The sequence below is a fragment of the Nicotiana attenuata genome, unplaced genomic scaffold (genome assembly GCF_001879085.1).
Source record: "Nicotiana attenuata strain UT unplaced genomic scaffold, NIATTr2, whole genome shotgun sequence".
In the NCBI taxonomy this organism is placed as follows: domain Eukaryota; kingdom Viridiplantae; phylum Streptophyta; class Magnoliopsida; order Solanales; family Solanaceae; genus Nicotiana; species Nicotiana attenuata.
This window is the reverse complement of record NW_017670415.1, coordinates 388,718-400,138: the sequence shown is the minus strand read 5'-3', so window position 1 is coordinate 400,138 and position 11,421 is coordinate 388,718. Positions and strand designations below refer to the sequence as shown.

General features: G+C 35.7%; 2 long non-coding RNA genes across 2 annotated transcripts; both read left to right on the top strand.

Moving 5' to 3' along the window:
- The first annotated feature begins 808 nt into the window (after positions 1-808).
- On the top strand, positions 809-3,636 carry LOC109239116. The gene is made up of 3 exons (XR_002069853.1): positions 809-983; positions 1,953-2,903; positions 3,447-3,636. It is a non-coding gene; the product is annotated as an uncharacterized LOC109239116 (long non-coding RNA).
- A 5,635-nt stretch (positions 3,637-9,271) lies between these two features.
- On the top strand, positions 9,272-10,127 carry LOC109239114. Its single transcript, XR_002069851.1, has 2 exons — positions 9,272-9,312; positions 9,507-10,127. It is a non-coding gene; the product is annotated as an uncharacterized LOC109239114 (long non-coding RNA).
- The last annotated feature ends 1,294 nt before the right edge of the window (positions 10,128-11,421 follow it).

Here is an 11,421-nt window from a genome sequence, read left to right as displayed (position 1 = left end):
TTTGTAGTTTAGCAGAAGTTTGCATTGCTGGAAAAGAAAGAGAGGCACTAACATGTGTTTAGGCTACGACAAAATCCTTCTTCCCTAATCAAAGCTTGTCTCTTCACTAAAAAGTGTTTCATAATTCAATTTCATGATAAGTAATTTTGAAAGTTGTAAGTGGGCATAAACTTCATGCTGACCAAGATAGTTATACCTTTTTAGCATAGTCTGCTCATGCAGATATTACATGAATATTTTTTTGAAAAAATATTACATGGACATGATTATTTGATTTCAAAAATAAGAATGTGTAAATTAAAACTTTTAGCACCTTCAAGGAATTAAAGATAACTAAAGGAAACTAGGAAAAGAGTTTTGCGGCGTAATAAAACGTCTATATAACCATTCTTAATAGCATACATGATACATGTAGTGAAAGAATTGATATCTATATATTTACTTATATGAAGTTTTTCCGGAGAAGGTGAGATGGCAAATCTACGCAACCAAGAAAGCCATCTATCTTTTTCTCTTCGGTTTTATTTTTATTTTACGTTTCCTCCTTATTGTCCTGTTTATCTCATTTTAAAATGTTAAGTGTCTAAATAAGTAACTCAATTAAAGGATATGACATTTAAGATAAACGTTAAGACTTTTTCTCAATCAATTTCAGTATTTTGGACAATTCAAAAGTTCTTTCACTATAAAAAATCGCAAATATTGTGGCGGTTATAAAATGGCGGTTAGATGGAGCCGCTGTAATTGAGTCTAAATAATGTCGGATTTGTAGGCGCTATTTTTAATACGGCGCTTGTGCGTCAGTTTTGAATCGCCAGTATATTTCTTTTAATTTTATAACCTTTTGAATAACCGAGCCTACTCAAAATATGCCCAATATTTCCTTCTCTTACTTTAGGGTTTCCAGCGACACTTCATCTCCATCGGCTATCGCCAGCGACAATGATCATCTCCATCACCGGCTACACTTGAATCTACCTTTGGTAAAATCTTCTGCTTAATCTATGCCACTTTAATTTGAACTTTAACTCTTGTAAATATGTGTTTTCTCAGCTTTTGTGTATTTTTGTTCTTTCAGTGCTGGTGTTTGCTTATCTCTTAGGGATCTTTAGGTTGGCTAGTAGAAGAATTGAAAGAGTTTTAGCGAAGAGTTTTTTCTTATTTTCTGGTTGATTACTATAGTTTAGTTTCGTACCGATTTTTAATTATTTTGTCTTAACTTTTTTTCCCCTTATTTTGTTTGGTCTTTTGCTGGTGTAGTTTAGTGAAGTTGACTCTGCCACAATGACTATGACTAATTTTTGTCAAAATATAAATAAATTGTGGTTGTATATTGGTGTCAAATAAATTTGTTCGATTTGTTTTCCAGTTGGCCTCGAGTTTGTACACATTTTTCATTCTGATGCTTTCATGCTAGTTTGATTATTAAGGGTGGTCTATTGAGGTCTATTGAAAAACAAAAAAATTCAAATATCAATTCCTGACTGGAGATCTTTTAAATAAAATAAAAAGTTTGCTAGTTCTATTAGTGAAATACAACTTTCCAGAAATACTAATTGTTATTGCTATATTATTTTGAAATGCATACTATTATAGATTCTCAAAGGGGAACTGCTAAACATATTGACTATGGCCCTTGTTTATTGAGAATTGAAGAATCTTTTGCGTTGTGTTATTATCTAGATTGCCAAAAAAAAATATTGATCGTATTATACTGCTAATTAAGTGTCTAATAAGCAATTAATGCACTTGATAAGTAAATGTTTTATTTACCACTCAATATTGCATGAGCTTTTCTTTAGCATTTTGGTTTGTTGTTCTCTTCTCGGAAGCAACGATACATGCTCTTAGGAGTCCTTTGGTTAATGTGATGTTCTGTGATGCAATGTTCGGGCTTGGTCTATTTTGTTGTTTTGTAAGTTTACTTTATAATCCAATGTTTATTTGTTAAGGTCCATTTGTACGAGGATGTCTTAAGAGACTATGTTTGAGGTTTGGCGTTCAAGATTTTGGTGGTTGAAGTAATATTGATCAAAGTTCTGTTCATCATTAAGGTCCATATCTCTTTTTCATATTTCGTTTTTTAATACGATTATGTGCTCCACCATGAGTGAAATATTCCATATTGATGGGGACTCGAAAGCTTCTATGTCAATATGATTTTTTTACAAAGAAGTATATCTGACAAGTCAAAGTTTTAAATAGCAATGTCTTGGTAAGTTTGACTTATTTTGTTTGACACAATAAATGTAGTTGAGAGGAGCTATTGTCTCTAATTTTGGTGAGGTAAAGTGACTTTCAGTAAAGGATGAAAGAGCTATATATTGGCAGTATTATGTTTATTCCATTTTGGATTCGAGTGTTTGACTTATTTTGTTTGGCACAATAAAGGTGGTTGAGGGGAGCTGTTGTCTCTAATTTTGGTATGTTGAAGTGACTTTCGATAAAGGCTGAAATAGCTATATAGTTTGGAGTGATACTGTAGATTGTTGCAAGTAATGTTCTAAGAAACATGTTTTCTCTAACATAGCGTCTAATATTTGACTTTGTATTTCCATCTCATATTTGAGCTTTGTAGCCTGTAAGCTGAAGACATTACTTTATCTTCTTAAATGCATAAGATAATTGGTACTCAGCTATTCTGTTTTGAATTTTAATTCTTAGAACGTCAAATAACTTTTGGTTGAGCAAAGAAGATTCTTCCAGTTTAAAAATACCTCTTTCGTGTAAATGTTCAATTGAAAACTCCTTTATATCATTGACTTGTTTCAAGTATACCGAGCACTATTTAATATGTTTCTTGAATATGTTGACGTGGATCTCATCACAACTGGAGTATCAACAAGTGAAAATATGAAGGGAGAATTTGGTGTTCACCACCTGCAATACCTTAGTTGCTGGAGGTACGTAAACTATTGCTTAAATTATACTGTAATACTGAAATTATTTCTTACTCTACTGTGTTTAGTATAGTTGTTTTAACCTTAGTTAAAATGTTTAATAGTTGAGGTTGTATATGCCTAAGAAGTTTACTTCTTATATACTGCATTTGTAGACAGTGCATCCTATTTTCAGTCTGTTCTCTACTACTACATGAATTAGAACATCAGTAGCTCATACTATAACTATCATATCTAATAGTGGAATGAGTTGGTATGAAGTTCAATTGTTGTATTGTATATAATTACCGCGAGTTTCGGCACCACTACTACAATGACAACTACTATCATGGTCACAATTACCCAAACTGTTATTGCAATGCATTATATATTTTGCAGTGCAGCACAATGTTTAATGTTCTTATGGTTGTGGCTATATAGGTTTAATGTTCTTTTGGTTGTGGCTTTATCTGTTGAATAATATGTGAAAAGGTTTATATTCTACCATTATTTCTTTCTAAGAAACTAAAGTGATTTAAGGTTAAAAGATACTTTCCTTTCTTGCAGGCATCATATTTTTGAAGTGACGCTCCATTATCACCAACAGGCCAAGGAGTTCTTCCCACGAAGTAAAAATGCTAAATGCAGTTAGGATTGATTGTATTATTTTGTTGTTGAGTAACACTTTGAAACAATATATTTAATGTAATTTTGGAGTGCTTATGATATATGAGGAATATTCTGCTTTTTCTTCTCATATTTTGATTATTAATCCTTTATGTATGTGTCAACATTATTATTAAGCTTGATACAAATTTAAGAATATAGGATGTGATAAACAGGATATACACGTGGAATAATAAAATAGCATATCAGAATAAAACTATTATATATTATTTTGGATAAATTTAAACATGAAATTACGCAAAAGGAGAGCAGAATAGTAAGATATAGCGGTTTCGAACAGCCAAATATGCAAACGCAAGACCGCCACATTATACAATTAACAATTACGTGTTTTTGAAAACCGCCATTAGAGCGTATTGCAACCGCCACTAAGCACAAAAATAATCGCCACAATAACACAATTCTTTTGTAGTGTTTCTTGAAGTTGAAGAATATAATTAGAGTGGAACAGAAGAAGGTTCATGTCGCCCAAATCGGACATGGGAAGGAAAATAAAGTTAAACAAACAAGACGAAGAAAGAAGAGATAGGCCCAAGACAACTTTCAAATTTATCTGTTGAAATTTGGATATCATGGGGAGATAAAAAAGGACAACCCGGTGCACTAAGCTTCCGCTATGCGCGGGATCCTCTGTTGCATATTCACCATGTGATATCAGCATTCATCATTTTGAACATGAAACTTTATTTTTTTAGCTCTTGAATTATTGTTCAAATATTTTTAAATCTCTATGACATACTTAAAATAGTAAGCATTAATATGCTTGAACAACTTTATAGTCGTTATATCTTTATTTTTCTTTTTTTGGGTAAGTGCAAACTAATTTGATAATATGAGTATGAACTTATTGGATATCAGTAGTTTATTCTAAAAGTTGAGTGGCATTTTTAGGCCTTTTCCGTTGAATGTTTAATTGACTTACTGAAACATGTAATGGTTTTGCATTCATTTTTACTTGATGCAACTCTGTAACTGATATTTATGTTACATTTATCCTTTGTCAGATTGTGTTTCATTTCCCATGAAAGATTTCTTTAACTTTATAATCCCATCTAGTTGGAGTTATCGTTTGCTTGAGTTAAAATAGGAAGAACTATTTGAAGCATAAACTATGCACAGTTGCACCAGATGCCAATGTCAGATTATTTCCTTTTCTAAAATCTCTCACACAAATCACTATCTTTCATTCACTTTTCTCCTTGGTTTTATGAGAGGATAAAGTTGAAATGGGCAGCCCGGTACACTGAGCTCCCGCTATGCGCGACCATATTCTAACTTCATAAAGACATACAAAGAAAATAGAAATACAAAGAACCAAACTCAACGGAGTTGTTGTCATCCCTGGCGAATGAGTAGTTTGAAGGTTATCTTGTCTTCTTCAATAAATAAATTTCTATTATTTTTCTCTTCTGCGATCCTCTTAATAATAGGATAACAAATATATACCCATTATATCTTCATTACCAAAAAATGAGTGCAAAAAAATAAGAAGAAGAAACAAAACTCACCTGAAGTGAGAGCTACAATTGAGGGTTATAACAGACAAATTGCATAAAGAGGAGAGATTTGAAATTACACCTGAAACTGCACCAAACAAACATCGAAATCCCTAATTTTCCATGTTCGTCTTTCTCCAAGTCCCATTTTTTCTCAAACAAATATCATTCGTAAACTACCAAAGAAGGCAAAAAAAAGAAAAGAAAAGAAACTCAAATTTGCATGTAATCAGTACTTGCTAAGAGAAGAAACCAGATATATATATATGAAAAATAAAGAAAATTGAAAGATATTATACCAGCGATTATGTCGGAATCTGATCTCTTCTTGCCAAGAGGTTTCGGATTCTTCTGTGAACTTCAACAGTACTCTCAATTGTGTGGTACATCTATGAAATCAAATTTGTTAAAATTCCAATTTCAAAAATTAGGTTAAAATCCAAATGTTTTGATGATAATTCACCCAAAAGTTTTGATGATAATTCAAAGTGAAAGAAGTTACCTACATACAACACTTCATGGATAATAACAAATGGACCAGCCAAGGAGGAAGAGAAGAAAAGAGAGTCGCGAAGAAGCAAGAGGAGCAAAAACGAAGCAGAAAAGCTAATATGTTGTCTCTCAGTGTTACAACACACCTGGAGGGATGTTTCTTAATCTCATTTTGCGGAGGCATGCAGATTTTCAATTTAGCAATTGACATTTGATCATTAACTCCACTCCGTCTGAGGATGAAATGTTGTGCTCAACTCAATCCGTGTGCCCAACTCACGCTGAACTGCTCTCCAGAAATGCGAGGTAAGCTGCGTACCTCGGTCAGAAATGATAGACACGGGCACACCATGAAGTCGAACAATCTCCCGAATATAGATCTCAGCTAACCTCTCAGAAGAATAGGAGACTGCCACAGGAATAAAATGTGCATTATTCTTGATTCTTCTTTGTTGTCTTTTATTTTTTCTATCATCATTCTTACGGCTATGAAATCAACCTACACGAGAGAAAACAAATAAAAGCTAGTGTAACCGAATCTAATATTGAGAAAATTATCCGTATTTAGAAATCGCAACCAAATCTAGGTACAAAATCTTTCATCTATTTTCTGAAAATTATAGAGCTACATCAAAATTTGAAATTGGGACTTTGGATATTTGAAATTTTCTAACCCTGTTATTTTGGATGGAATTGCAAAATGGCGTAATGCAGTAAACTCGTGGGACTAAAGATACTAGTGATTATTTCAGTACTGATTCTGATAACACACATTATTTTCACATTTGTTCTGTTCAAGAATTTCTGTTGTTTCGACGAGCTATTTGATGTGTTTGATATTACGTGTTGACTTAGGCTGCAGTAGTACACTCGCACAAGCATACATCGTAGCATGCCACTTATACTAGTCTAAGAGTATGAAACTTGACATTTATTAATCATGCCCATGTGTTCTTGTATTATCCGTTTTCATGTTGCTATTGAGCTTGTGATCATGCCGGACGGATTGTGATTGTGAGCCTGTGATCATGCCGGACGGATTGTGATTGTGAGCCTGTGACTATGCTGGAAGGATTGTGATTGTGGGTCTGTGACTATGTCGGGCGGATTGTGACTGTGAGACTGTGACTATGCTGGGCGAATTGTGATTTTGGCACGTGAGTTATCCATGTGGTTGTGATTCAAGATGTGGGCACAAGGTGCCGTGAGTATATGATGGTGGGTTGAGACCCGGGACTTGTGACTATGATATGAGGTATCACGGAGTGATTTCGTTGTGAAACTTGTGTTAGAACGGCGTGATTAATTGGTTTTCCCTTGTGTTCCTTATTTGGTTTTAATGATACTTCACGGTGTTTTTATTACTTTGTTGTCTATATCACATGTTGATGTTGTTGCCATTTACTTCCTTATCGAAAATAAATTAAAATTCTCTGCAATCTAGTGATACGGTGCATGAAATTGTTGCTCGATCGTGCAAGGAGCAGTAGAGACAAATTGAGGTATAGGCTCATGTTCTTGTATCGCTTCTCAACCTTTTTACTTTTTCTTTAGAAGAGTAATCTGTGTTAGTCTCTAATTATTTTAGTCCATTTGATCTATCGAAAATTTAGTACAACTACACCTCCCCCCCGCCCCCTGTCCCTACACAAAAAAAAATGATGAGAGACATCTTACCAGATATTTTAAACGTTTGCATCACACAACTTAATTTCAGAAGCCTAGTTTATGTTAAATGCAAGTCTTTGCTATGCACCCTCAATGAGAGACCGTGTAGCACAATAACATGCTTTGCCTGCAGATGCCACAAAACATTTTTATTAAATACTATGTGGTGTTCCATAAGCTCTTTAAGTCTGCTGAATTGAATGTCAAAGAAGCACTGTCTGTGAAAGTTGGCCTGTCTTGTCTTATGATTTAATTAATTTTGAATGATGCTTTAGAAGGAGAAATAGGCTACCGTTCCGTGCTACTGTCACGACCCAAAACCCCGCACTAGTCGTGATGACGCCTCTCGTGAAGACAAGGCCAGCCAACTAACCCAAATAGTCCCTTTTAGAGTAGTTAAACATAAATGAATAGCAAAATACGACTTAAGGACATTAATTAACGAAGTTTACAACCCAACACAGCCCGACCGGGGTGTCACAAGTCACGAGCATCTAGAGAAGTCTAAATACTACTACAGGGCCAACAATATACGGAATAAAATTTAGAACCAAAGGAAGTAATCCGGTGCCGCGAACGCTGGCGGTCACTCTGCTCAGCTACGATAGCAATACCTTCAACCAGCTCAAAACCCACTACCGGGTGAACAATACCTGCATCTGCACGCGAGGTGCAGGGAGTAGAGTGAGTACTCCAACTCAGTGAGTAATAAAAGTAAATAATAACTGAGCAGCAAGAAATCACGTAAAGCAACCAACATGCTATACAGAAGCCGGGTGCAATTTTCTGAGAAAAACAGTAAAATCTGTGAAATCTTTAGAAATACCTTGGCTCAGTTCAAATCTCTTTTAAAAATGATCTTTTCAGTGATTACGAAAACGATTTCAAAACAATTAGTGCTGATACGCACAGAAAATTCGCCCCTCGGGCACAAATACCACGGTATAACAGGTAAAGAGGCAAATAAGTATGCAAGATGAGCACATAAAAGTTCTCCCCTCGGGCAATATCTCAAAACAGTACCGGCCCCTCGGGCATGATTTATGTTCGTTGTCAGTCGTTGTTACCTGACCGGTCAGCCATTGTTACCTGACCAAAACGCGTATTACAGTGCCACTGTTACCACTGGTCAGTCATTGTTACCTGACTGGTCAGTCATTGTTACCTGACCAAAACGCGTACAGCAGTGCCATTGTTACCACTGTCTAACATTTATCCGCTCTAGATGGGTACCCGCGCTCACTGTGGGGGTGGAGACTCCGGAGGGGCTCCTACAGCCCAAGCGCTATATTATCATAAGGCCTGAAAGCCTGTACATATCAACATGAGGCCTGAAAGCCTTCTCACAATACACTCGAGGCCTGAAAGCCTCCTCACATATCACTCGACATATCCTCACATATGGCCCTCGGCCTCAATCAGTCCAAAAATAATCATAAGCCCCTCAGGCATCAGTAAAGACAATAATGCTCAGCTCAAATAATAGTTCAAACATCAGTTAAAACTCAAGGTTGAGTAAAAATATAGCTGGGTTCATGAAACAGTGTAATTCAAATGGACTGAGTTCAAATAATATTTCAAATAGTGAGAAAAACAGTGATGATAGCTCACAAGGATTTTAAACAGTCCGCAATAAGCCCCAAGTATGGCAATCAGCCCAAGTCATGATAATATCAAATAAGTTTCAGTCAAATACGCGGTAAAATCAACAATCGGGACGGACCAAGTCACAATCCCCAACGGTGCTCTACCCCACGCTCGCTATCCGGCGTGCAAGTCACCTCAATATAGCACTACGGCGTGCAAATCCAGGGTTTCAAACCCTCAGGATATCATTTACAATCATTACTCACCTCGAACCGGTGAAAACTCTAGCTCGCGACGCCCTTGCCCCATCAAATCGGCCTCCACGCGCGTCAAATCTAACCAAAATCAGAGCGAATACATCACAATATGCTAAGGAAACAATACCCAATCGAAACAATCGAAAAATATCAAGAATCNGTTCTATTGAAGGCCCTGCAACCTACATAGTGCATGGTCTTTGTTGTAGGTGTTGCATCCCTGAAGTTGTTCTGCGGTGTATGCAGGTGAGCTTGATATTCAAACTCATAATTTCTCATTATTTACAGTATTGTGTGTAGGCTATCACCTAGAGCAAAATTTCTATTCCAAAAATTTTCATTTATCTTATTTGACAATTCTGAAAATTTGAATAGAAGCAAAAACTTCAAGGACGTGTCTGTTTGTACTCTCAGTTGTGATCTGTTGAACTCATTTGTAGGTCTGTGTGTCGCTTGTCGGGTCTGGTAGTCCACCTAATACCCATGATGAGTTGATCAACCTTGTCACAAATCCTGAAACAGGGTTCATTCGTCTCTTCAGTCAGCATCAATTGCAGGTATTACTGTTTGGCTTGTACCCTTTATGCACAGGAAAAGAGATAATAGAGTTTTCCTACAGCTGAATGACTGTTAGGTTGGACAAAGTCTCATCAGTTCTCATGCATACACCATTTGTAGCATTAATATAGTTGTAGGATTTGTAGCATTAATATATTTGTTGTCTTAGTCTTTTGATAAAGTAGATCTGTGGTCTTGTTAGTCGGTTAATTTGATTTGTTGGGCAATAATTAGATCTTGCTACTAAAGTTGAAGCTACTTTTCATACAAGAGTTTTTGTTATTTGAGAGGGAATATACAATATACAAAATGGAACTTGAGGAGGAGCCAACCGCTTGATTTGAGGAGCTTAAATACTTGACAGGCTTGTTTCAATTTAAGTTATGGTATATATTTTTGTAGTCTATCAAAATTAGGTTCTTTTTTTGATGGTTGTTACCTATTATATTGTTACATTAAAATACAATATTTGTTTTGATTATTATTTAAAAGTTGAATATATCGTATCGTTAAATCCGTTGTTATATAATGATATAAAAACCTTTTATGTAACAATCAATTTTGTGCTCGCGTCGTTATTGTTTTTTTTTTCCTCATCTTGCCTTACTATAATTCTATTGTACTTTTTGCTTTATCTTATTTAATAATTACTCAACTTCATAATCTACTTTTTTTTTATACATATTGTACACTTATTTTTCAATTGCTGGTGTATTCCCATTATGAAACCATGAAAAATAATACAATCTATTCAAATGTTTTATTCATTAAAAAACTGTGCGATAGGTTAGAAAACGATATGTAACTGTCATTCAAACAAGTTGTAACTACTGGTGTGTTTTGTAGGAAGAAAAACATTTTTCTTAATTTTTTTTTTAATTTTTTTATGTTTGGTTGGCTTAAATATTTTGAAAAATATTTTTCTTATGAACTCATTTTCCCTCAATTGAAGGAAAATGTTTTCCCTACCAAGAGAATAAAAAATATTTTTCAAAACTCTTTTTCTACCTTCTCCACCCCCACCAATCCTCACCAACCCATCCCCACACTGACACCCCTATTTCTCCCCACCCTTACTTGTCACGACCTGAATTTTTCACCTTCGGGGGTCGTGATAGCGCCTACTGGTGAGAGCTAGGCAAGCCAACCAACTGAATTAGTTGACTTGTTTCCATTTTTAAATTTGTTAACAACTTAGAACCAACAATTAATTAACAACTTAATTTAACAAACGGAAGAATAAATATCAATTTAAATAGCACTACTAATACCAACCCATAACAAAATCACCCAAGATTTGGTGTCACAACTTCACAAATTGTCTAGGAGTACTACAAATAAAAGGTCTGAAAGAAATAATAAAATACTATCTTTGGAACTACATAAGAGAAGCAGCAAAATAGATAGAGGGAGACGCTAAGGCCTGCGGACGCCTGCAGAACTACCTCGGGTCGCCTGATAAGCAAGAAGCTGAAACCTCACCGCGGTCCGAAATCTGCAGCACTAGGATCTGCACAAAAGAGTGCAGAGTGTAGTATCAGCACAATCGACCCCCTGTGCTGGTAAGTGCCTAGCCTAACTCCGGCGAAGTAGTGGCGAGGCTAGGACCAGACTGCCAATAAATCTGTGCAGATAAATAATGTACAGCGGAAAAATAAAAGCAGAAACATATATAATGATGGGAGAGGGGGAACATGCTGCGGGAAAATACCAAATAGCAACAAGAGAACAACAGTTAAATNTCCGCTCTAGATGGGTACCCGCGCTCACTGTCGGGGTGCAGACTCCGGAGGGGCT